The 27,755-nt window shown below is 34.6% G+C and overlaps 2 long non-coding RNA genes and 1 pseudogene across 2 annotated transcripts; 1 reads left to right on the top strand and 2 right to left on the bottom strand.

The window, feature by feature from the left end:
- Nucleotides 1-723: 723 nt before the first annotated feature.
- On the bottom strand, nt 724-27,755 carry LOC120176833. Its single transcript, XR_005521358.1, has 3 exons — nt 27,492-27,755; nt 4,243-4,246; nt 724-735 (listed from the first exon to the last, which is right to left on the bottom strand). It is a non-coding gene; the product is annotated as an uncharacterized LOC120176833 (long non-coding RNA).
- Nucleotides 22,225-23,882, top strand: LOC120176831 (annotated as a pseudogene).
- LOC120176832 lies at nt 26,708-27,185 on the bottom strand. The gene is made up of 3 exons (XR_005521357.1): nt 27,144-27,185; nt 26,961-27,079; nt 26,708-26,824 (listed from the first exon to the last, which is right to left on the bottom strand). It is a non-coding gene; the product is annotated as an uncharacterized LOC120176832 (long non-coding RNA).

Below are 27,755 nucleotides of genomic sequence, written 5' to 3'. Positions count from 1 at the left end.
TTGACTTTTGTGACTGCTCCATCTTCGCCTGCCATTCTTGTTGTATTCTTAGTAAATCTTCTTGCATTTCTTTCTTTAATTGATCAAGCTTGGCATCCATGGCTCTACTTCGCGTGTGATAAGGATTGGAGTTTTTACTTGCCAGAATCGTCTGTCACATAACCCTTCGGAAATTAATTTTATTGTTCTTTTTAAATTCGAATGCATATTATTGGTAATGTGCTATAAATGATGCATTTTATTGGTGATGCATTATAAATGATGAATTTACTTATGCATAATGAATGATGCAAGTGTGAAATGCAAATAAAAGGCGTTGACCCAAGCAGTAACCATTCGTAAATACTTTCATTGGATAAAAAGTTTCACTCATTACAAAGGAGTTCTATTACATATAAGGCCTAGCCCTCAGACTCAGCTCTACAATTTCATTCATAATGGCGATGATCTCCCTTGTATATTCAGAAACCGGATTTGTGCGCAGTTGGATGATCTCCGCTCTATTAGCTAATTCGTTCATGTACCGAGCCACTTCACCCATTTGAGCAATAGCTTCCCCCATCATGCGCTCGCGTTCTTCTACCAAGGATCGATAATGCTCATATGTATTTTTCCATCCCTTATTGATGCGTTTGATTTCTTTTTCTAGATTGGTAATATGAATTCGACATTTCTGGAGTTCACCTTTCAATTCTCTGATTTCCTTCTGGAAAGATTTGTTTTCTTCGAGAGCAACTCTTAGGTCCATTGAAGTGGAAGGAACTTGCACTTGCAGAAGGGATTGCTCAAGGTTCGATACATGACTTTTGAGCTCATCATTCATAGCTCGAGATTGGTTCATCTCTTGTTCGAATCTCATCTGTAATTCTCCCATTTCTCCCGTGAGCTCATCTACTTGCTGACTTTTTGTAGAGAATCTCTGCATCCACGATCCAATCTCTGCCTGCTTTCTATCGAGGATTCGATTCCATCCCTGTCTCTCAGACCACATCTCTTCTTTCTTTCGCTTTCTTTCTTCTTCGAGCTTTAAAATTTTTTGATCTTTGTCCTCAAAGTCCTCAATTATACTGTTCATCTCAGTTTTTAACCCCTGGACTTGATTTTTTTCTTCTTCTAATTCCTTCAGGCTGACTTCTTTTTCTTCATGGAGTTTTTGAGCTCTACGAGCCTCAGCTTTATACTGCTTGATCAATTCCTTTTTATCGGCCTCTAGCTCGCATACTTTTGCTTTTCCAGCTTCTATCTTCTTGATCTGACACTTGTTCTCAATTTCCAGACTTTTGATTCGCCGTCTTGCAGCCGCTAATTCTCTGGATCCAAGTCTCTTTCTCATTTGCTGTACCCTTTGATAATCCTTTTTTAAGTCTTCTAAATCGGATTCCACCTCCTCTTTCCGTTCTCTCATCATTATAAACTGTCTGGCCTGAAAATCAGCCTCGATAGCCAACATGAAGTTTTCTCTCTCCATCTCTTCTATTTTCTTGGAATCTTTAGCCTTTTCCATTTCAAACTCAATTCTTTGGATTTCCAAATTCGAATGGATATTTCTGATTTGTTCTTCTATCGACCTTGATCCCTCTCCAGATGTTAAAGGTATTTTATCATTTACCCTCATGATTCTCCAGGCTTCATAATCAGGCGTCAAGATAACATTCGCTCCAATTACTTTAGTCCTAAAAGTCATCCTCCAAGAATCAGCCACATCTTTGATTTTCTTTCTATAATTGCCTTCTTTATAATCAAATTCAGCACCAGTCAACCCATGAGTCACGGGAACAAACTGTCGGGCACCGTACTGTCTCAATATCAACAAAGGAGCGTATCCCACTCCTCCCCACAGTCCCAGTAATATAATCCACTCCAAATCTCCACACTTGAACAAGATTTGTGTATGCATCAGCCACGGTGTTCGCCATGCTATGTTTTGACTTTGTAGATTCCGGAAGAAATCAATCCATTGATCTTTCTAAGATACTTCAGGCCACTCCTTCGTAAGGTACTCAGCAACAGGAGAATAATCTTTCAAAAAACGATTATAGTTGACTTTTTCTTCCTTCCAGAAATGGCTTCTGATCCACACAGTAAGCAATTGAGCACAACCCATAAAACGACCTCCCCCCAACCTTCTACATATATTCAAAGATCGGAAAGTTTCAGCAAGAATTGCATGGACTGGATTCACCTCTCTTCCTAACTTCTCAACCAAATCGACTACTGCTAGCTCGATCAGCCCCAAACATTTTGGAAAGATTACCAAACCATATATACCCAAAGCAAATACATATCTACGCACGTTTTCATCTACGTGTGCTTCAGCTATCTTTTGTAAGTGAGACCACGACACTCCCTCACTTTCTCCCTTTCGTTGCAAGCGATCATTTACCCATTTGTCGCTCGTGCCCGAGATCTTTGCAATCTTTGACTTAAGAGAAGGCCCTTTTATCGATCGGGAGTAAACTTTGTCTATTTTAACGCTTGACAAATTCAACAGAAAGTGGTATTCCTCGAGGGTTGGAGTCATGTCCTCTCGGTTAAATGTGAAACAACTATAGGCCGGATTCCAAAACTGTATTATGCTTCGTATGAGAACCGGGTCTACCTTCACGTATATCAGATGAAATATATCCCCATAAGTCTGCTGAAAAGCTTGCCTCTCAGTAAGATTCCAACTTTCCCAAATTGTTTTCAATCCCTGAAGCTCATTCTGTTTTAAAGAAGCTGGTGTATAATCAGACAGATCCGACACGTAGTCCCCTGATAGACTATCTCCCTACTCTTTCTGCTTGGCTTCGGACCAATTCCTTACATCTGCTGGATTCACCTCTTTGTTTAGGAAACTCCTTTCCATCGTGAAAGGCTTTCCACTTTATCGATACTCACAGATCAATCGCCTTTTCTAATGATATGTCTATGCAGTATGAATAAAAAAACAACCAAAACAAACAAAACAGTTAGTCAAAATAATTGTATAAATTTAGCATAAAAAGATATGTAAAACGGGAAATAAATCTCCTCCATTTATGTATTATCTACCCAAATAATATTCCTCAAAAAGGGTCCTACCCAAACATGCTCTCTACCCTCCTAAATTTATTTAATTAAATTCTAACTGCACATAAATTCTACCAAAAATAAATAAATAAATAAATAAAATGTTAGAGTAGGTTTCTCCATTGTGTACGCCTATTTTGGGTACCTATTGACGGATAGAGGTTCGGCATGACTCTACCTAGTGTGACCGTTCTATGGTTCATTATGTGCATGGTTTCGGCTCTTATCAGGAAAAAGGAACTCGAATTGTCCTTGATGTCGGTGCCCCTTGGGTTACCAAACCCTCAATCCTCACCCATTACAGGTTTCAAAAGGAACGAGTTCAATTCGAGGGGATTCACTGCCTTATACCCATACGAGGAATAAATTCCTACGAAGGTATAAGGTATGTATCCCATGGGTTATTTGCTAAAACTCATACGAAGAATAAATTCTTACGAGAGTAAAGCAATCACCCTAACTAATTTGGATCGAAGCTCATGTCTAGAGCTCATGTTATGCCAATGAAAGTGATGTGTGTGAGGAGAAACAAACAAACCTTTGACTCAAAAACAGGGAAAAAATATAATAAAAAAATAACACTCAACGAGAACTAAGAAATATCTGAAAAAATGAAAACAATTAAAATGTTAGTATATAAAAATAAAGAGATAAAATAATAAATAAAAATTCAATACATAGATCATAGTTTTACTAAAGATTCGAACTTATAATTTCCACCATAACGACCATATATAAGCGACCGACAGCCTGACTCTCTAGCCGTCCCCAGCGGAGTCGCCAAGCTGTCATAACCATTTTTTTAGGTAAAACAATTAAATATTATTTTTTTTAAAACGATTATGACTTTTATTTTGGAAAATGGGTGATTTTGGATTCATTTAGATTTAATTGAAAAGGGAGTCGCCATCGACCTTTGAGTTAGGTAAGTCGAATACCTAAGAACATGTTTTTAATTTAAAAAACAATTTTAAGGAAAATTATTTTTTTATAAGAATACAAGTCTGCGTTATCAGAAGAAAATTTAGGGGTTCAGAAGTCGGTTACGTCTGTGGAAAAGATAAACATCCACAACGCCCAAAATCGGTACTTAGTCGCTTATATATCGTCATAAATGATAGAACTTAAAGTTTGAATCAGAAGTAAAAATATGATCTATTTATTGAATATTTGTTAAAATAATAGAAATACTTCACTTGGTAAGAAATCTCAAGATTTGCAATCCTCCAACGGGAAAGCTATCTCATCTATTTCTCATCTATAAAGTATATTCTATCTTTGAATTATCACCAAATAATATCGACATGAGTAGAAAATAAAATATGCTTAATTTATCTAAAACATGTATCGTTAATATTAACATAAAAACCATTAATACAATAAAAATTATAAACATAGAATAATAAATAAATTATGATATATTTATTGAATATTAGTTAAAATAAAAAAACCCTTTTCTCGACAAGAAATCCCGAGATTTGCAATCCTCCGTCGGGAAAGCTACCTCGTCTATTTCTTACTTGTAAAGAATATTTTATCTTTAAATTAAAAATAATAATAATAATAATAATATCAAAAATTGACATAAAATGCATCATATTTTATTTTTCCAAAACATACATCACTCATATTAAGATTCAATGAAGAAATAATAATAAAGATTAAAATTTAAATATTAAACAATATGAACATCAAATAAAATAACAAAAAAAAGAATAACAATAAAAATAATTTCTATAAGCTCGTAAAAGGAAGAATTTGCGTTTTTTTTTTATCATATTCTGTTTGAACGTCGTATAGGATTGCATCACTTCGACCAAGCGATGCTTTCCACACCCATTCTACAAATCGTTGTTCTTGAAAATATTCGAGTGAAATTAAGTAGTGAATAAATTTGAAATAACCAATCAATAAATAAATAGGCTAAGATTAGAAACGATGACATACATGTGTGCACAAGCATTAAAAGTACTTAGTAAATAAATTTATTTTTGATACAATATGTAATTTACATACAAATAATACTAGACAAATACAAAAATAAATATGGCAAAGTGAAATAAATCATAACATGAAAATAATAAGCAAAACTAATAAAGAGGTGACCAGAATAAAAATAATAACAACAGTCGGAACAAATCAAAACAAGTAAATAATATATATAGCGAGTGACCAAATTAAAGATAATAAAACTAAAGTGCCAAAAATGAAATAAACAGAACAAAGGAATTCGGGGAACTAAAATGTGAGACACGATAATGTATTAGGGGTTTAACGTAATTTTGCACAAACAAATCAATGACCAGTTTATAGAAACGCTCAAATGTACAGGGGCCTAAGCGTGATTAACTGCACAAATTTGGTGACTTATCTAAAAAATGAGATAATGAAGTGGCTTAAACATAAATAAACCAAAACTTTTATAGACCAATATAAAGAATGGCAAGAAGATAAGTGACGCTATGTGTGATTAAACCAAAATTAACACAAAAACAATTCCTTTTCCCCTGATTTTCAATTTGTGCGAGACTTTAACATTTCCTGCTTATCTTCTTCCTCTCACAACACACATTTCCTTGGCTTCTCTTCCGCTCACGGTGGAGGACCTTGAAGTCCCAAAACCCGCGCCACCTCGGCCACCCTAATGGGTGGCCACTCTACTTCAACCGAGACCTACAAGGTATGGGAACACCACTAAGACAGCCCCTAATCTCAACTCACTCCACCCCCCTCGATCGAGAACTAAACAACGAACCAACACCTTACGCGGTGGCTCCGACCAACAAACTATGCCACCCTCTCTCCGATGACACCATTTTCCCGACGAACACCAAAGCAAGGTAACCTAACTCTCTATCTATCTTAATTAATTTTTTTAAACGTATAAATACATGAAAATAAAGAACAAAATTACAATCTAAACTATATTTGGTTACATTGCATGAAATTAACAGATAAACAAGCATGTAAAGAAAAGGGCTAGAATACCTTTGCTTGCTTGAAGATTTCGATCTGTTTTTTTGATTTTCTGTTCTGCTTTCGATTACTAAAAAAAGGGTTCTTGTTACAGCTTTTTTTAATCGGTTTCCCCCCCCCCTTTACATAGTTTGGTTGGGTTTTCTTATATACCCATTACAAATACTAATATAAATTTGATGTTGCTTCTTGTTGATGTGTTTGGTGCCATGATTTAAGGGAGCTGACATGTTGCAGTAAATGTAGCAGGGCATGGGTGAGGTGTGGTGTTGGCGTGGGGTGCTGTGGAGCAGGGCATGAGCATCAGCTGGGTTGGTGGTTTGTCCAGGACGGGTCAGGTTGAGTGCTAGGTCACTTGCAATGGCTTCAAATTGAGCCTACAAAATATGTCCATTTGTATTAATAATAATAATAATAATAATAATAATAAATAATAATAATTAAAAATAATAATAGTAATAAATTAAAATAGAAAAGACCCGGATAAAAACGGGTGTCTACAATATGTAAATCATCATAAGAAAATGAGTCACATGAACCACAACAATATATTGAAATACAATAGAAAGAAATGCATAGTTAACCCATATGCTAAAACGTCTATTTAGAGGAGATATTGCTCGAGAAAACATCATCATTACGAATATACAGTCATATTACTGAGTATCAGTCATTAAAAAAGAATATAAATCAGTGTGTTAGATCCAATGTTAATAATAATATTCTTTTTCTAAAAACACATAACATCTTTTAAAGATTATATTCTCTGAATTAAATTCAAATAAAATCTAATCAATTTAAACTTGAGAATCGAGTGATCACCTACTCTCGAAAACTAAATCCCATATATTCGAACCTGCCATGATCAGTTCCTAGACAAAAATTACTAAACCAAAACAACGGAAATCAGTCAAAAGTGTCATTGACATTAACCACGAAAGGAGGGTGGGGGGAGGGGCAAGACACGATGGATTGATAATAGTGACAAGGTATAGTGGGAAATGGAACATCAATTTTAATTATTTAATTGATATTTAAATTTTAAAATATCTAATACTATATCATTATGTTAAAATGAGAGATCTCGGTCAAGAGAGAGAAATCTCGATCAATGGGGGAGAGAATGAGGCGGAACTCTAGTGAGAATAGGGTTTGATTAATTTAATAATTAATAGAGATATTCTTTTTTTTTCATTTGGATTAAAATTTGATTGAGTCTTGAAAATTTAATGGACCTAATCGCTTCTGGGTAGAAACTTAATATGAAGAAGACAAAGTTGATCGGAATTAATGTGGAAGAGAGTGCATTAGAATCTTGGGCGGGTTCGATTAAGTGTGGCATTGAGTTATTCCCGACTAGGTACCTCGGACTCCCGTTGGGTCAGCGAAGTAATTCCAAGCTGATGTGGCAGCCCATTCCCGCTAGACTAGAGGGATGGCAAGGGAAGTTGCTCTCGTTTGGAGGGCGTTTGACATTAGTTCGATCCGTCCTCTCGAACCTACCAGTATATTACATCTCTTTTCAAAGTCCCCGCAAGTATTGCTTCAAAGCTTAATAAATTGGTAGTTAATTTCATTGGGTTCGATGGGAAAACGTTGTTAAGCCAAAAGAATATGGTGGCCTTGGTTTCTTCGATATCAATCTTCGAAATAGATCTCTTCTCAACAAATGGTCGTGGAGGTATGGTCAAGAACCGAACAGCTTGTGGAGGAAGGTGGTAGACGCGAAAACGAACAGTGCTTCGAAGGGTCTTCTTCCAAGCCCTTTAAAGTGTAGGAAAGCTTCTTGGGTTTGGAGGAATATTGCCAAGCCTCTATCCTATCCAAACGACGTCTTTACCGGAAATTTAAGGTACATACGAGGGATGGTTCAAAAATTGAATTTTGGGAGGAGCCGTGGGTAGGGGATGCTCCACTAAAAGTACTGTTTCCTAGAATTTTTGCGCTTGCAATCAAAAAAGAGGGAAAGGTGAGTGATTTTGGTCGGAAAGTTAATGGCAATTGGGAGTGGTCAGTTGTTCTTCGAAGACAATTGTTTGATTGGGAGGTTGATCAATGGCAAAACTTCCAGAATAGTGTGACATGTGCTGCTAAAAACTCTGAGGCGGGACTGCTTGAAATGGTCAGGAAATCCCTCGGATTCTTATGAGCCTAAAGCTTTTTGTGAGCAAGTATCTTCTGTTGGAACGTCTGCGGATCGATTCTGGAAGCTTGTTTGGGCTGGTTTGGCTCCTCCAAAAGTGGAAGCATTTGTGTGGAAAGCCTCCCAAAATCGTATTCCAGTCCGATTTGAATTACAAAAGCGGGGTATCACTGTCCAAGATTCGGGGCGATGCGCTTTGTGTAGGAAAGGCGAAGAAACAGTGGACCATTTGCTTTGGCATTGTGAAGTATCTTGGAGAATATGGCAGAAGTGGTGTTTCCTTTGGAATGTCAATGTTTTCTTCCGGGAAACTTGAGGATCTGTTAATATTGTGGGTTCATGTGCCGGTAAAATCATCGCTAAAACCGCTATGGCAGCTCGCTTTCTTTGGGATTGTTTGGACATTGTGGCTGGTGCGTAATGAAGTGATCTTCAACAATAAAAAGTGTGAAACAATGAACATTTCAGACTTAGTGTTAATGAGAATTGGTCTATGGGCAAAATCGAAGTGGCCAAATGCGATCTTATCCATCAATGATTTCATTAGTTACCCATTGGCATCCTCTATAAAATTGAAGATTTCGAATAGGCCTGCTGCAGGTTCTTGGGTTGCTCCTCCTCAAGGCAAACTTAAATTTAATGTGGATGCGGCAGTGCAGAGTTATGTAGGACTGACTGGAATCGGGGGATTATTCCGTGATCATAATGGAATGACCTTAATTCGCTTCTCGAGAGTCGTTGATCAGGTTGATTCATTCGGCGCGGAGTTGGCTGCTATTTTAGAAGCGTGCCAGATTTTCTCTTCCTCCAGGTGGGCGAAAAATTCCGTTTTAATAGTTGATTCAGACTGCCTTCGAATGGTGAGCTGGATCGAGAACCCCAGCACTGCTCCTCCTCCTTTTGTAGAGATGGTTGCTAACTGTAACGAGTTTTGTGTTATGCGTTCATGGAGGGTGAGTTTTGCGCACAGAGAGAGGAATCTTGAAGCACACGAGCTAGCACAAGAAGGGATCCGGAGATCCCAACCCTTCTTATGGGTGAAGGCAAACGAGTAAGAGTGGAGGCGCTGCTGCTTTTTTGTTTTAATTGCAGTGACGGTTGGTTTTGTCTTTGGTTAAAATGGTGAGCTTAGCCTTGGGTGATGATATGCGTGGTTCGTTCGTCTGTTTTATGCTTCCTAGACTGTCTCGTGTTTGCTTTCCATGGTAGCGGGAAAGAAAGTTTCAGCAGTTTCTGGTGTGAAGTTGTTGTTGCTCCTGTGATTCTGGTTTTTGCAGCAATGGGGTGTTAGTTGGACAAGGCTGGATCAAAACTTGTAGTAACTAGAGATTGATTCACATGCTGGTTGTATTTGATTTGGATGGTATTTTTAGCATTGGTACACTGCACTCTTTTTCTCCTAGGAAGTTTTTTAACAAGGTATGTGTCGTAACCGTCTTTCGGTTGGACCTCGGAATTGGGCTTCGACTTGAAAAATGTGATTGGAATCGCCACCGATTATTTATTTAAAAAAATAAATAGGTTAATCGGATACCTTATATCTTACCTGATCTGCGTCTTACCAAAGATATGTCGGATTCGGGAGTCAGTTACGGTCAATGAATGATTAGCACCCTTGAACCGCCCTTTCGGTACTACGTAATTTCCAGTTGTTTTTAATTAAGAAAATCGAAAGTTAAAATTTAAAGGTAACATATGATCCAAAATTACTTACCTCCGATCAATTTGAAAGAGTACCCTTAAAAAGTCGAGAAACGCGTTAAAGGAAAAAGGAAATAAGAGTAAATGAAATAAAGAAAATAGAATGAACAAATAAAAAAAATGATGAAAAGCTAAAAGAGGAATAAAAACATATAATTATTAAGTGCAAAATAATAATAATGATAATAAGTAGTAAAATAAAAAACGCAATCACACCAAAAAAGTAAAAAAAGAAAGTCAATGTTTGGTGAAGTATAACTGTCGGGAAGGAAAAAGACGATAAGGGGTGGGACCGTAGTTAATAAATGAGTGTGATGTATCCCTATAATATAGTAAGAATTAATAAACAAAAAATATTATGATATAATATATATATATATATAATAAATATTATAACGAAAAAAAATAATTTAATAAAGTAAAATAATAATAATGTAATATAATATAAATACATGAAAATAAAAAAAATAAAGAAGTATAAAATATAAAAATATAATTAAATGTATATATATATGCATATGTTTAAAAAAAGTAAAAATAAAAATAAAATACAATAAAAAATATACATATAATGATAATAATAGTAGCAAAAGAGAAAAATATATTTATATACGTTAATAGTAATAATAATAAATATAATAGTTATAAATATATATATATATATATATATATATATAATAACTTTAAAAAACATTAAAATAATATTAGAATAAAAATAATTAATATATATATATAATTAATAATACGATTTATCAAAAAGAAATAAATAAAAATATGAAAATAATACATAAGGGACCGTTCATCGGCGGCAAACCTTTCCTTCGTTTTAAATATCCTAGTATTTTTCCAAAACGGCCTCGGGGTTGTGTAGATCTAAAAGAAAAAGTTTCGAACGACAACCCCTTTTCCTCGGCCAAAACTATTTTTTTAGCACAAAGACGAATAACAACACATGCAAGTGAAGAAAAGAATGCGAAAGGTAAAAGCTTTCACCTTTTATTGCTCCTGAATTGTTTACAATAGCTTTAAAACAATCTATTTGCTCGTATTTTTTCTGGTAATTTCGTATTACAATCGTGTGTTACAATAGTGAGCTACAATGGCTATTTATAGTGCTTGTGGATCCTATCTTTAGGAGTTTAAAACATAGCAAAATTCTATCCTATTTTAGGAGTTGAATCCTAGCAGAATTCTATCCTATTTTTGAGAGTTTGAATCCTAGTAGGACGAAAAAGGTGTGTTGACAGCTGTCCCTCTTTGCCCATAGTCGTGTAACGGAGATAGGGCAAAGATTGAAAGACACACTTTTCGTTCGGTGGAGTTGAAAATTGACTCTGATGTTTCAATAACTCCCTGTCGAATTGAGTTACGGATGACTCCTCCGTCGTGAAGTCGAGTTCATCTGGAAGCTTCTGAGCACTATATCCTTCATCGTGAAGTTGGAATCGAACTCAAAGCTTTTGGCGAGTGGCCTTTGAATCGTCTTCTGGATCAAGATACTTCGTCGTGAAGATGAAACTTGACCTGAAGACTTCGGTGTTGATGCGTTACAGATGACTCATTCGTCGTGAAGTTGGGTCAATCTGTTTGTGAAATTGGAATCGTACAGGGCCCCTTCGTTGTGAAGTTGAGCCTGAGAATTGGATATCCTTCGCCATGAAGTTGAAATCCAAATATTGTTCCGAGTCCAATATCCTCCGCTGTGAAGTTGAAATTGGTTCTAAAACTGGGAAATTGTTTGTTGACAGTCAGCCGCCCCTTCGCTGTGAAGTTGAGCTTGTGCTGTCTCGAGTCTAATATCCTTCGTTGTGAAGATGAAATTGACTCTGAACGAAATCTTGTTGACAATCAGCCGTCCCTTCATTATGAAGTTGAACTTGTGTTGTCTCGAGTCCAATATCCTTCGCTGCGAAGTTGAAATTGGCTCTGAAATTTGAAAAATGTTTGTTGACAACCAGCCGTCCCTTCGTTGTGAAGTTGAACTTGTGTTGTCTCGAGTGGCACGATATCCTCCGTCGTGGAGTTGAAATCGCGAATGAAACTGAAAAGTTGTTCGTTGACAACCAGCCGTCCCTTCGTTATGAAGTTGAACTTGTGTTGTCTCGGGTAGCACGATATCCTCCGTCGTGGAGTTGAAATCGGCTCTGGAATTGGGAAATTATTTGTTGACAACCAGCCGTCCCTTCGCTGTGAAGTTGAACTTGTGTTGTCTCGAGTCCAATATCCTTCGCTGTGAAGTTGAGTTTGGCTCCGAAATTGCTTGTCGACAGTCAGTCGCCCCTTCGCTGTGAAGTTGAGCTTGTGCTGTCTTGGGTCCAATATCCTTCGATGTGAAGTTAAAATTGGCCCTGAAACTGGGAAATTATTGTTGACAACCAGCCGTCTCTTCGTTGTGAAGTTGAGATTGGCTCCGCAATTGTTTGTCGACAGTCAGCCGCCCCTTCGCTGTGAAGTTGAGCTTGTGCTGTCTTGGGTCCAATATCCTTCGTTGTGAAGTTAAAATTGGCCCTGAAACTGGGAAATTATTGTTGACAACCAGCCGTCCCTTCGTTGTGAAGTTGAACTTGTGTTGTCTCGAGTCCAATATCCTTCGCTGTGAAGTCGAAATTGACTCTAGATAAAATGTTATTTTGGGGCTCAGGAGAGAAATCTCGATCTCTGGTTGTTTTTCTGGAATCTTGGTTCTGGAATCTTCAAGTTCTGATCTATGGTCTCAAATTCTTCAAATGTTCAAATATGATATGCACATTCTATTTTTTGATTTGAGAAATGCTATCCCAAGTATGTGCCTGAGCTGAGTGTAACGGTTCAGATGATGCTTCAAGAGAAATTGTCTCAAAAGAGACAGAACTCGTTTCAAGGGAAACGATCTCAAAGATATTTGTTGTTTCAAGGGAAACGGTCTTAAGGGAGACAAAATTTTGTTTTAAGAAAAACTGTCTCAAGAGAGACAAAACTTAGTTCCAAAAGAAATTGTCTCACGGGGAGATGAAATTAGTTCCAAGGAAAACATATTCAAAGATGATGCTTCAAGAGAAAACTGTCTCAAGGGAGACAAAATTTTGTTTCAAGAGAAACTGTCTCAAGAGAGACGAAATTCATTTCAAGGGAAATGTTTTCAATGTTTATGTTTCAAGAGAAACTATCTCAAGAGAGACGAAATTCATTTCAAGGGAAATGTTTTCAATGTTTATGTTTCAAGAGAAACTGTCTCAAGGGAGACAAAATTTTGTTTCAAGGGAAACTATCTCAAGAGAGACAAAATTCATTTCAAGGGAAATGTTTCCAATGTTTATGTTTCAAGAGAAACTGTCTCAATGGAGACGGAATTTTGTTTCAAGGGAAACTATCTCAAGAGAGACAAAACTCATTTCAAGGGAAATGTTTTCAATGTTTATGTTTCAAGAGAAACTGTCTCAAGAGAGAAAAAATTTTGTTTCAAGGGAAACTGTCTCAAGAGAGACAAAGTTTGTTTCAAGGGAAACTGTCTCAAGAGAGACAATGGTGAGCACGATTCCCTTCGTCGTGAAGTTGAAATCGTGGGTGGCCCCTTCGTCGTGAAGTTGAGCCAGGAATTGGATATCCTTCGTCGTGAAGTTGAAATCCAACTTGAAAATGCGAACTGGATCGGTTCTGAATTATCTCTCGAACTCGTCTGAAGTTGATTCTAAGATCTGTCGATCTTTCAATATGTCAAATTGGTTGAAGTGTAGCTTCTTGCTGCTGAGTTAAGCAACCAACATCAATCTTTAAAGGTGTTTTTGAATCGAGTATCTTTCATCTTGAAGTCGAAACTTGACTCTAAAAGCTGTAAAAAATTATGTATGTGGAAAATGATAAATATGATGCTCTAAAATGTATGCATAAGATGCATATAACATGAATTGGTTATATTTTATCTCTTGAAAAAGGCCTGATAATTCACATTAGGATGTTGAATCCCCAAAGATGCCCAAAAAAATGCCCCAATATTTCATGTTGAATCTTCAAAGATGCCTCAAATGTTCCTCATTTCTTGCTTCAGCATTGATTCTGAGCATGAGTTTTGTGTCTAAGAGTCACATGTCATTTACCAAGATCCACTCTAGAGAGACTGTCTTGTTTGAAAAAAATGTTTTTCTTTCTCTTTTAATATCAATTAAAAGAGTTTCAAAAAATGTTTAATCCCAAGTTTTAAAAATATTGCCCCTTTCACGGTTTTACAATTGAGACGAATCATAAAACTAGAGTTCATTGGATATCAAAGAATTAATTACAATGTTAATCCTTCAATAAATTATAGCTATTTGACAAGTGTCAAGATCAAAGCTATCTTTGAGAGATGGCCAAGTAAGGAAAGGATAAAAAGTTTCAGGTCATTGTGTTTGGTCAAAGGTTTGGCATTTGATGCTCAAAGGTTTGGTATTTGATGCTCAAAGGATTGATGGGGTAGCTTGCATACTTCTCTACTGGAAGTGTTCTCTGACTCCCAACCTTCGTTGTCACACTCGGATTGTGCGATGCCTTATCAAGTAATTTGTGTGATCGCCTCAGTTGCACAATTTTTATATTCGAGCCGCCTTTTCAGGTTTTCAACTCGAATCCTCCTTTGGTTTCAAGACGTTATTCAGGATTTACGTCTTGAACCCCCCTTTGTTATTTTTCTCTACCATACATTAATTACATTGTTTTTTTACAAACAAAGATTAATCCTGATGGGCGGGATGAAATCTGAAGATAGTCTCTTCTGTTTAGAAATCCATGTATGATTAGAAGGGACTTTTAAGGCACGTAATGTAGGCCAGGGTTCGTGGTTATGAAAGAAAAGGATACATAGGCCCAAACAAGTGTTTCAGGGTATTGAACCAATGATCAATTCATTCTGATGCCATCAATCTTGTCTTGCTCAAAATGTCTCTTTCTCTTGATGCTCTATGATCTTTGAGTGAAGGGATTCAGTGATTCGGGAATGATTGTGCTTGATCAATATCATTGAAGCTTGATGCACCATTTGTCTTTAGGGAATTTTGCATGTGCTTTTTGTCCCTTTTTTTATTTTTGTTTTTTTATTTTTGTTCTTGTTTTTTCCTTTTTTGCTTCTTTTCTTTTTTTTTTGCCCTTTTTGTTCTGATTGAATCATCGCACTTGGCATTTGGTTCACCTTTCGGTATCTCATCTGAATCAATGTCTTCACTCATGTGAGCAGATTTTCTCCACCTTACCCCCCAGTGTGGAGGGTGATCCTTGGTTAGGGTTGAATCAGAAGAAAAAAATACTATAGGCTCAAAAGGGGATGCAAGGGATATATATTTTCTCCTGTTGTGAAGGGATAAAGAAAGAAAGTCGTTCATCATTTCATACATGTAAGTCTTCACAGAAGAGGTATCCCCAGGGGGATAGATTTTCAGGATTAATTCTATTCACATGAAAACAATGCAATTAATGCATGATAGAATTATTTCGAATGAATTATTTTTTCTGCTCCTTGCTCCCATCATGTCTCAATGTTCAGGCTCCCGGCGAGATGCCCCAAATTGTATCTTGGAAGAATGCTCATGTTCAAATGAACAACTCAATGCCTTGGGTTTTAATGGTAAAAAAGGTTAATTTTGAGTCTAAAAAGACAGTTGTGTGATCTTATTGACTCAAAGAAAGGTATGGGTGTATCAAAAAGATAAAGGTAATGTTCAAGAATTTCAAATGGAGGTAATGTCAAAATTTGGTTTTTTGGTAATGACCATGAGTTATTTTGGGTAAAAAATCAAGGTATTTTATTCTAGGGTTTGAGACAGGGTAAGAAAGGTCTAATCTTGTCATATGTCAAAAATCTATAATTCTTGAAGAATTAAAAGAATCCTTAATTCATTTAATATTCAAAGAACTAAAGATTAAAATTTGTTCAATTGCTCCACCTTAGAAAGTAACATGAGTTCAATCGTTTAAAAGATGTGTTCAAACAAAACAATCCTATAAGTACAAATGGTATATGCCATGCCCCCTTCTTCGGCAAGCGCCTTACAGTTTTCAGAAGAATTTTTGGGAATCCTTATGTGGCAACAGCTTCAACATCATAGCCCTTAGGAGATGGGTACTCTTTTCTCAGATCATCCTGGCAGGCTTAGTCCTACAATCAGCTGATCCAGCTCCCCCTGTACTGATTTCAGTTTTTCTTTAATTGTTAAAATCTTGCTTTCATGTGGTGTAATGTGGATAAGACCACTTCATCGAATCCTCCGTGACTTAATTTCATGTTTATGAAAATGCTTAAAAATATAGATGAAGATGCAAAAATGCAAGAATGCATGAAATGTTCGAGGCATTGATCCAAGAAATGTGCCTGTTATTATGAATAATCCTTATTGGGGACAAAAATGTTTTATCTTTTAAGAGACAAAAATATCCTGACAGCTTCTGACATGTTGACTAGTCTTCTGCTTTCGTCTTTCACCGGTTGAATAACCTGTAGAACTGCTCCGGCCTCTCTGGATGAAACGTGAAAATGTTGAGTTATTTTTCGTACTGGTCCAAGAAGTCTCGAATGATCGCATCTCGAGCATTTACTTTTGTTGAGTATGTTCCCAATGAATTCGTCATTGGAGCCCTTAATTGATAGGAACTATGTGAAGTTCATTAATCTGTTTCTTGAATTCGCCAGCAATGGTCTCCAATTTCAGCTATCATTTTGCCATTGTCGTGTTCAAAGGGACTTCCAAGATACATAACCTTCATCCTACCCCTGCAACCTCTGCCAGTCAGTTCTTCAAAGATAAGCTTTCATTGTGCTTGATGTAGACTCGGTTCATTCTGAGTCCTTTATAATGCAGCAGAGTGATATACTCTTTAATTGTGGGCACCATGTCTTCAGGATTGAATGTGACACATAGTCGCCTTGTAGACTATCCTCTGTATTTTCATCTATTGTATTACAACACCTTTGTCCATGGATTCAGATTATTCGAGTTTTAACAAACATGTTTTAGTGGATCAATGACCTCTTTTGAATGATGCAAGTGATGAAAATAAAATAAAATAAAATAAAGATGAAAAGAGTTAGTGAGGTGAAAAATAATAAAAAACAATCATAAAAATGAAAGTCCTACCCCACATGATAACTACCTCACATGCTTATTATTCCTACCCGAACATGATCTCTATTTCGCAAGTTGATTTTGAACAAGTCCTAACCGCATAAATTTCTAGTTCACATGCTTTGAACAGAAAGTAAAGTAGGAAATAATTCTGGCATCCTAGGGTTTGGAATGAGGTTTTGGGGTGGGCTCTAACTCCTTGTAGTCTCCCGGTTAAGGTGCTAAAAAACGGTACCCGAGTTCTCCTTGCTGGTGTCCCCTTGTGCTTGCCAGACCCTTAGTCCTAAACCTATCACAGGCTTGTGTGGACTAAGTTAAACTCGAGAGGACACATTCCCTTATGTCTATGCGGAGAATAAATTCACACGAAGACATAAGGTATATGAATCCCGAAGGCTACTTGCTAGGCATATGCGGTGAATAAATTCACACGAATGCGTCGCTTTCACCCCCACTTAAAACGGGTTCGGAGCTCGGGTTTAGAGCCTTAGATGAAAAAAAGACTTTAAGGGCTGAAATCATTGAGAAAACGATTAGTACAACTATTTATTCAAAAAAATATAATCAAAAGTAAGCAATAAAGATCGAAATGTTTCCTTAAAATTTAAACTTACCCTTTTTGTTAAAAAGACAACTGAAAATTACCTTAGCCTGACTCACTTGAGAATCCCCAGCAGAGTCGCCAAGCTGTCGTAACCGTCTTTCGGTTGGGCCCCGGAATTGGGCTTCGACTTGAAAAATGTGATTGGAGTCGCCACCGATTATTTATTTAAAAAATAAATAGGTTAATCGGATACCTTATATCTTACCTGATCTGCGTCTTACCAAAGATATGTCGGATTCGGGAGTCGGTTACGGTCAAGGAAGGATTAGCACCCTTGAACCGCCCTTTCGGTACTACGTAATTTCCAGTTGTTTTTAATTAAGAAAATCGAAAGTTAAAATTTAAAGGTAACATATGATCCAAAATTACTTACCTCTGATCAATTTGAAAGAGTACCCTTAAAAAGTCGAGAAACGCGTTAAAGGAAAAAGGAAATAAGAGTAAATGAAATAAAGAAAATAGAAGGAAAAAATAAAAAAAATGATGAAAAACTAAAAGAGGAATAAAAACATATAATTATTAAGTGCAAAATAATAATAATGATAATAAGTAGTAAAATAAAAATCGCAATCACACCAAAAAAGTAAAAAAAGAAAGTCAAGGTTTGGTGAAGTATAACTGTCGGGAAGAAAAAGACGATAAGGGGTGGGACCGTAGTTAATAAATGAGTGTGATGTATCCCTATAATAGTAAGAATAATAAACAAAAAACATTATGATATAATATATATATAATAAATATATAACGAAAAAAATAATTTAATAAAGTAAAATAATAATAATGTAATATATATAAATACATGAAAACAAAAAAAATAAAGAAGTATAAAATAAAAAATATAATTAAATGTATATATGCATATGTTTAAAAAAAGTAAAAATAAAAATAAAATACAATAAAAAATATACATATAATGATAATAATAGTAGCAAAAGAGAAAAATATATTTATATACGTTAATAGTAAAATAATAATAAATATAATAGTTATAAATATATATATATATATAATAACTTTAAAAAACATTAAAATAATATTAGAATAAAAATAATTAATATATATATATAATTAATAATACGATTTATCAAAAAGAAATAAATAAAAATATGAAAATAATACATAAGGGACCGTTCATCGGCGGCAAACCTTTCATTCGTTTTAAATATCCTAGTATTTTTCCAAAACGGCCTCGGGGTTGTGTAGATCTAAAAGAAAAAGTTTCGAACGACAACCCCTTTTCCTCGGCCAAAACTGTTTTTTTTAGCACAAAGACGAATAACAATACATGCAAGTGAAGAAAAGAATGCGAAAGGTAAAAGCTTTCACCTTTTATTGCTCCTGAATTGTTTACAATAGCTTCAAAACAATCTATTTGCTTGTATTTTTTCTGGTAATTTCGTATGCCAATCGTGTGTTACAATAGTGAGCTACAATGGCTATTTATAGTGCTTGTGGATCCTAACTTTAGGAGTTTAAAACATAGCAAAATTCTATCCTATTTTAGGAATTGAATCCTAGCAGAATTCTATCCTATTTTTGAGAGTTTGAATCCTAGTAAGACGAAAAATGTGTGTTGACAGTATGTACCTTTGCATTTCTTCTTGATTATAAAGTTTAATCTCTCTCTCTTTTTTAAACAAAATGTGATCACAAAATACTTAGGTCTTAATTCATAATAGATTTGAGGTTAAAATATATATGTAATATATATAGTATATTAAATATTTAATATTTTTTATTAATTCAATTAATTTGACTAATTAACTGATTTCAAATCAAATTAACGATAATCAAATTTTAAAATTTTTAATCATTGATTGATCTAATATTAAATTAAACGATCGATTAACTAAACTAAACTTCAATTTAATTAATAAATTTGATTAAACCGAACAATGAACTTCCTGTGGTAGAAGAATGATGGCTGCCCATCAGACTTATAAAAATTTGTTATGTGACAAGTCATTCCGTATTCAATTTTCACACAACAATAGCTTCGATAGGTCAACCTTACAATATAATGTAGTACTTGTATTTTGGGTAAACTATATAGTCAAAATTTATTTTGACCACTGATATTTTAATTTGATTAATCAGATTACTTAATTATTTAAATATTTCAATCAAATCATATGTTGTTAATATTTAACGGATTAGGTGACATGATAGTTAAAATATTTTATTATAATTACATAATTAGTCCTTATTACTTCTAAATTCTTTCAATTTGGTCCTAATTGTAATAAATTAAAATAAATTTAATCATCGAATCATGAGGTGTCATATGTCATTGGTGACACCTATCATGAAACTCGTCATCATTTGATTGGAGACCTAAATTTATTTTAATTTATTGTGTAATTATAACAAAATATTTTAACTGTCACATCACCTATTTCGTTAAATGTTAACGACATATGATTTGATTGAAATATTTAAATAATTTAGTGGTTTCATTGATCAAGTTAAAATATCGATATTTAAAATGATTTTTGACCTTACTTGAGTGGTTTACATTTGTATTTTTAGTCCCACGTGTTATATGTAAACTTCCAACCAAAAGTAAATGCACTTGAAAATGATTGTAAGGAAAATCAATGAACTTTTATTTCTCAATCTCCTTTTGTTGGTAAGCCCAATATTACACGTTTATATCATTCATTGTCAGCCGCAATATGTATAATCGGATGTACTTTTATTTCATTTCCCCCGTTCCAACTAATAAAATAAAAGCTTTTTTATAATTGAAATTAAATGAAATAAAATATTTTACTGTTAAATAATAATTTTAGTTGGATCAATTAAAGATGTCGTTCGAAAAAAACACATAAATCAAATCTAAATATAAAAATATTCTTTTACAAAAAGTTCAAATCTACATATTAATTCTCCTCTCACTTAAAATTAGGATTTGTATCAAGTATTTCCTTGTAAATTTTGAATTAAACAACTGGATGTATATCCGATACATTTATATATATTTAAATCGAATAGTTTCAAGCAAAATTGGAATAAAGTCACGTGAATCTAACGTCAAATTGGCCGGCAGTGAGAACCAGCCGTAATCCAGGATAATCGGTCGGAGCTGTTACGGCGTATTTAATTTTATTTTGTACCTTCTCTTTATGGTCCACCTCTTATTCAAAATTTTCAACTATCTTTGACCTTATTAGTTTCAGCCTCTACAATTTTGACCTGATTACAGTATTTTAGGTATATATATAGAGTAAATGACGTAAATTCCTCACTATAGAAATATTTATTTAAATTTTATAATTATTAAAAATTATAAAATGATATTCTAATTATAAGAAATTATTTTGTTGAGTCATTTGATTATTAAAAGTTATAAAATGATCATCTGACTATTCACTGTATTCCAAGCTCGTCATTTTCACTAAAAAATTAATAGTCGTCTAAGCTTGACGTTAACACGTTGACTGAAATATATAGTTGTTTGAGATTATGAGATAAGATTTTATCATATCTCAATCAGTAGGTTAATATCCAACTCAAACTGCCATTAAAATTTTAATAGAAAAAGATGAGTTCCAAATATAATAGATAATCAAATGATTACTTTATAATTTTTAATAATAGATAGACTCAAAAAAACAACTCCCATATTCATATAATCATTTATGTACTTTTCCCTTTATTATAATACCAAATAAAGTAAACAATGATACAAAATAACTAAAGTAACGAATACATGAAATATTAAAATTATTACAAGAAATTATTAAAATTAGTTTGACATGTCAATTAAGGCGGTCAATGTATGAGTTCTTTCTAAGCCTATTACGGCGTTGATTAGCCTAAACATACTTAATTTTAGGGTTTATGGTTATAAAAACGTGCGAAATATTCGTGGAAGAAATTTCCAAGAAGCACAATGATTTTTTTTCTTTTTGAATCCTCTACAAAGCATCCTCAAACAATCAAAAACTCAGTCCGTGTTAGATAATATTATTTTATTAAAACAATTTGTCCTTGGGAAATTTTAATAAAAAACAAATCTTATTAATTTGTTGGCAGTTGTTAATTTATTCTTTAACTACACTTAGATCTAAAACAATATTTTTTATATATAAAAGATTCAAATATATAATAAATCGTTTATAATCTTGTTTTCTATTTTTTTAGGATTTGAAAAATATATATATAGGAAGTTGATGGTTTTTAATTAATTGATATTTAAATTATTTTATAACGATTTGATACTTAAATATGGAAAAACACTTAATATGGTATCTATTATCTAATAACATTTAATGACACTAATATGTTTATATTAATTACTTATTTAATACACCATATATATATATATATATAGAAATTTTAATTTAAATATGAATTCAACAGAAAAGTATTCATATAGTAATTTAAAATATTCTCTTGACTCCAGTATCCAAAACCGATCGCATGCCGTCCACGTGCCAATTTAATAAGGAAATAAATATTTGAAAGGCAAAAGAAATATTAAAAGATCACACCTTTCATGACTGGATCAAGAAGTTTCGAGCTTTATTCAAGTCACCGACCGGTCCAACCCGGTCCCTCACTTTTTTTTGGTTTAGCCATCGTTATATTGTTTGTTGGCCACTACCATAAATTAACACTCGGCTCTGTCATCCACTTGCAACTCTTGCTTATTATCATTCTCACCCAACTCGGAACTCAATAAGCTCACTCTTATTCCGTTCTAATGGCTGCTTCTTCTCTACCTTCTACTTCTCTTCATCTGCAGTTTGTCTCATCGAAAAAATCATCATCAAAGGCGGCGACCACTTTAACGTCGCGTCGGGTTGTGGTTCGGCGTATTAGAGCCTCGGTGTCGGAGAAACCATACGTGGCTGAGCCGGCGGTTGTCGTTTCAGATAATGGCGAAGCCAAGCTTCCCGTTAAGAAAATCCCGGGTAATTATGGGGTTCCTTTTGTTGGTCCATTCAAAGATCGACTTGATTATTTCTACAATCAAGGTCGAGATGAGTTTTTCAAATCGAAAATCCAGAAATATCAATCAACGGTGTTTCGAACCAACATGCCACCCGGCCCTCTCATCTCTCAAGACTCAAAGGTTGTTGCTTTGCTCGACGGCAAGAGTTTTCCTGTTCTTTTCGATGTCACCAAGGTTGAGAAGAAAGACCTTTTCACCGGCACTTACATGCCGTCAACTGACCTTACCGGCGGCTATCGAATCCTCTCGTATCTCGACCCTTCCGCCCAGCACGCCCAGCTCAAACAACTTATGTTTTTTCTCTGAAATCCAGGAGAGATCAAGTAATCCCCCAGTTCCAAGCCTCTTACGGTGAGCTATTTGAAACGTTAGAGAAAGAACTCGGTGAGAAGCAGAGAAGCAGTTTTCCGACGGCTAACGATCAAGCTGGGTTTAACTTCTTGTGTCGGGCTTTCTTAGGTACGAACCCAAGAGATACAAAACTAGGAACCGATGGTCCAATTTTGATTAGTAAATGGGTTCTGTTTCAACTCGGTCCGGTTCTTTCTCTTGGTCTCCCTAAATACGTTGAAGAGCTCTTAATCCACACTTTCCCCCTCCCTCCGGCTTTGGTTAAAAAGGATTACCAGAGTCTCTACGAGTTTTTCTACGAATCATCTGGTTTCTTTCAAGATGAAGCTGAGAAAATGGGTATTTCAAGAGAAGAAGCATGCCATAATTTGTTATTCGCTACGTGCTTTAATTCATTCGGTGGCATGAAAATCTTCTTCCCCAACATGCTTAAATGGATCGGCAGAGCTGGAGTTAAGCTACACACTGAATTAGCAACGGAGATCAGATCAGTCATCAGATCCAACGGTGGGAATCTCACCATGGCCGCCATGGAACAGATGCCATTGATGAAATCTGTGGTGTACGAAGCGTTACGGATCGAACCACCCGTCCCGTTACAATACGGGAGAGCGAAGAAGGATTTCTTGATCGAGAGCCACGAAGCCGTGTTCGAAGTGAAAGAAGGGGAGATGTTATTCGGGTTCCAACCGTTTGCAACGAAAGACCCGAAGATATTCGAGAGATCGCAGGAGTTCGTCGCCGACAGGTTCTTCGGAGACGACGGAGAGAAGCTGTTGAAGCACGTGCTTTGGTCGAATGGACCGGAGACTCAGCAACCGACGTTGGGGAACAAACAGTGCGCCGGCAAGGATTTCGTGGTGTTGATGTCTAGGCTTTTGGTGGTGGAACTGTTTAGGCGTTACGATTCCTTCGAAATCGAAGTCGGCAAGTCGACGTTGGGGGCAGCCGTTACGGTCACATCCTTGAAGAGAGCAAGTTTTTAAGACAAAGAAATCTTATGTTTCTGTCATTTGGTAACGTTAATATTTAATTTTCCCTTTTCTTATACAGTTAGTTTATAAATTTTTTTTCACCACTTATCATGTGATTTATAGACAAGCAAACCTTAATTTCAGGTGAAAGTAAAGGTTTGGTACAAATAATAAGACAAAAGAGAAAGATTAAAAATTATTAAAACGCAAGTAAAAGAACTAGACTAAAGGTTGCACCACTTATACAGTTTCGTTTTTTAAACAAACACTCGCACACCCTCAAGTTGAAGAAAGTCTCGAATCTCTAAAAATAGTAATTTTTGTTTTATTCAGTGTCAGTTTGTTTTACTGAAAATATTTTTCAGTGTTTGGATGGTATATTATAAAATGTTTTATATTATTTGGTTAATTTTTTTTTAAAAATAATTTTTAGAATCTGTTATTAATAAAAAAAGCCTACATATTCGATATGTTTTTATTCTTAAGGTTCATTTTAATTTTTATATAATTATATTTTATAAAAATATATAATTTTATTAGTACGTCAAACTAAATTTTTAGATAATTTATAATTTATGTTGATTGTGTTATAATATACTATTTTAGGTTTAAAATCTTCATGATGCTATTCATGTTGTTTTTTAAAATGAATTTCAAAATAATTAATATTATGTAGGGTTATTTGAATTAATATTAATAATTGATTAAAATATATTATAAAAGTTTATAAATGAGTGTCAAAATATAATTAAAGGAGTTAACACATTAAAACAAAAATATATCCAACCGTAATATACAGTGATATATGCATCAAATTAAATCCCTAAATCATAAGACATTAAAACAAAAAATAATATCCAACCGTAATATACAGTGATATGCATCAAATTAAATCCCTAAATCATAAGATATTACAGTGTGCTCAAACTCACAACAGGATTTTTTTTAATAGAGAAAATTGGAGGTTAAATAATGAACATTTGCACTGCATTGCAATAAAAGCAGCAGATTTAGAATTCCTTCTCACTAAAATTACACAATTTATTTATCTATTTTAACTATTTTAACATGAATTACTATATATCTAAATCAAGGTGAAAAAACATTTCTCGAATAATCGATGAATGATAAGAATTTATCATAATGATCTGTCATGCTTTACAACATGTGTAAAATCCCAAAACCTTCACCATGAATTCCTTCATGTTTCACATGTAAGCAATTGTTCAATCAAATACTGGGACTTGGAACTAAACTGGAACTTTCCAACTCCCATATGTCCTTAGATACCTGCAATTCAAACCTCAAGTCCTTCGATACCTCAACTTCTTGGTTAAGATCTTCAGTATGAGGATCTTTTAGAATTACACCTGCAATTCAAACCTCAAGTCCTTAGATACCTCAACCAAAGAAATACAGCATGTGATTAGAAGCAAACAAGCATGCATGCTAAAATAAAACTTGCATGAATGCGTTTTTTTTCAAGATATCCATATTTGTAATAGAACACCATAGGCATTCCCAAGCAACTTCAATTGAGAACGATGAAGAAGAATGAGATGTATTCATAAGGAGAAAAACCTCAAAAAAGGACTAATCAAGGTTGAATGTTTCCAAAAATCATAGTGCAAACAAGTTAGAACACCAAGACAAAAGTGTATGCATTAGGGAGAACAATATGATTAAAGAAGATCCATATAAAGAAACCAAAAACATCAACCACAAACATACTGCTACATTTGCCAAGGAAATATCACAATTGAATTCAAATGCAAAGATCCATAATGGCAATTGAAAAAAAAAATAGAAGATAAACACATAATACATAGAAGCCTTGGAAAAAGTTGCAAGGTGTTATTATATGAATTGACACGACAATAGCATAAAGTGAAAAGTCGCATAACAGATAAATTGAACGTTGTTCTGAATGAAACACAACACCATATCTTGTTTTACCTCCATCAAACAAAGTTCATACAATCAGAGCAACATCTATGTAACATGCATACAGGTATACATTAATTTTAAAATCTAATTTGTGGGGTCGAGAGAAATACATGCTCTTTTCAAAACCTGCCTTAGAGAGGTCACCCTGCTCTAGTGCATATCTATCAGGACGTAGACGAGAATCTGATGCTAATAGCTTCTTGGGAGCAGTATCAAAGCTGTTAATCTTATGCGCAAAATATGTGTACTGAAATTTATCATTTTTCAGAGCATCAACAAGTCTCCACGACTGCATAACAGCAACAGAATAATGACAAGCAGATCATTATCATACGCAATTATCTTAGAATCTATTCATCGATACCAACACTAAACCTTAAAAATATGCTGAAGTTTACTTTCATCGATATCAAACACTACAAAATGATAACCCAAACAAGTTCAATTTTATAAGATGAGAGGCATCCTATAAGATGATGTTTCCAAAGAAGATGATTTGGTGGGAAACAGAAAAATTCAAGTTTATGTATGATAGCCACAGAGTCTCAGAAAGATCAGAATGCATATAAACAAGTTCTTCCCTCCCCATTGCAGTGTTCTTGTATTGAAGGGCATATGCAATTTGAAAGAAAGAAAAAAGTCAATGCTAAATGCACAACAACTCAAATATTAAAAAATTTGTTGAACTTTTCAACCTATATTCAACTCAAATACAAGTCGAAAATTCTTCAGCAAAAATAAACCGAACTGCAAGAAGAGACCTTTACATAAAAAATGAGAAATTATTGTAATTTCCACAAACTATTAATGTTGCTTCTATTAGTTTATAAAACACGTTAATGATGTATTTTTTTACATTATGAAATTGAAACACTAAAACAAGAAGTACGAATAGGCCTTAAAAAGTTAAGAAATAGATCATGTTTTACCTTCCAAGAGGATATACATCAATTGAATTTCCCAAAAACTTGGTTTTCACTTTAGATGAATTATCATAAATGAAAGGCTCTTTTTCAGCATGACCAGCACTCATTGGGGGTGATGACTAACCTGAAAAAGGGGAAAATGTCTAATAAATACCTTAAACAGAAGCCAAACAGATAAATTATGCAGAAAAAAGTGCTAGAAGAGCCCAAAACATTAAAAGGGGAAAAAATGAACCCAAACTCAGGTCTAAAAGACCCACTTGTTCAGCTAGAAAAGTAATGCCACCATGATTAACCATTTCATAAGTCTCCCCAAGTATGGGATTGAATGGTTTCCAGGTACGTTGATAGGCATAATAGACAAATATAGCCCATGAAGCTGCAATTAGCTACCATCAGTCACCTATTTAAACTTAAGAAAGAGAAGTTAGAAGAAACTTTACTAGTGTACACTAATCGCATGTAAGGATCTTCGTATTCATCAGCCAGATCTACCAGGTATGAATACTACATTATCTGTCACAGAACGAAATTGATAAATGATAAAACCACTAACAAAAAAGAACCAAACACAACAAATAACTTTAAAGCAGTGGTTGGATAGGAAAACACAAACCTCAACCATTTTCTGCAACAATGACATTGGCTCAAAAATAAGAACTAAACAAACAGATCACACCAGGAGAATAAATTTAATACGAAAATGAACAAATAAACGAAATCCACAACAAGAGAGTCATATACAGAACAAACCCAAAATTAAAGCGATAATAAGAAGAAAGGGAACCGACCCGGCTTCCAAGAGCAATGGAGTACCCGACCATTTAGCCCGAATCGCAACTTGAACGTTCTTCGGCCTTTGATTTTAAGCTCCAACAAAAGCGAAACCACAAATTAATAAACAAGTAAGGAGGAACAAAACGCAAAAGCGAGATCTGAAAGGTGTATCCATTTGGATAAAATGAAAGTATATATTTCCCCAATCGATTTTCTATATGATTTCAAATGGAATTACATCCGACATTGATGAGTTAGATATCAGGCTTCGGGGAGAA

Source organism: Hibiscus syriacus, unplaced genomic scaffold, assembly GCF_006381635.1.
Source record: "Hibiscus syriacus cultivar Baekdansim isolate YM2019G1 unplaced genomic scaffold, ASM638163v2 tig00112256_pilon, whole genome shotgun sequence".
Lineage (NCBI taxonomy): Eukaryota > Viridiplantae > Streptophyta > Magnoliopsida > Malvales > Malvaceae > Hibiscus > Hibiscus syriacus.
This window is presented reverse-complemented; position numbering and strand designations above follow the sequence as displayed.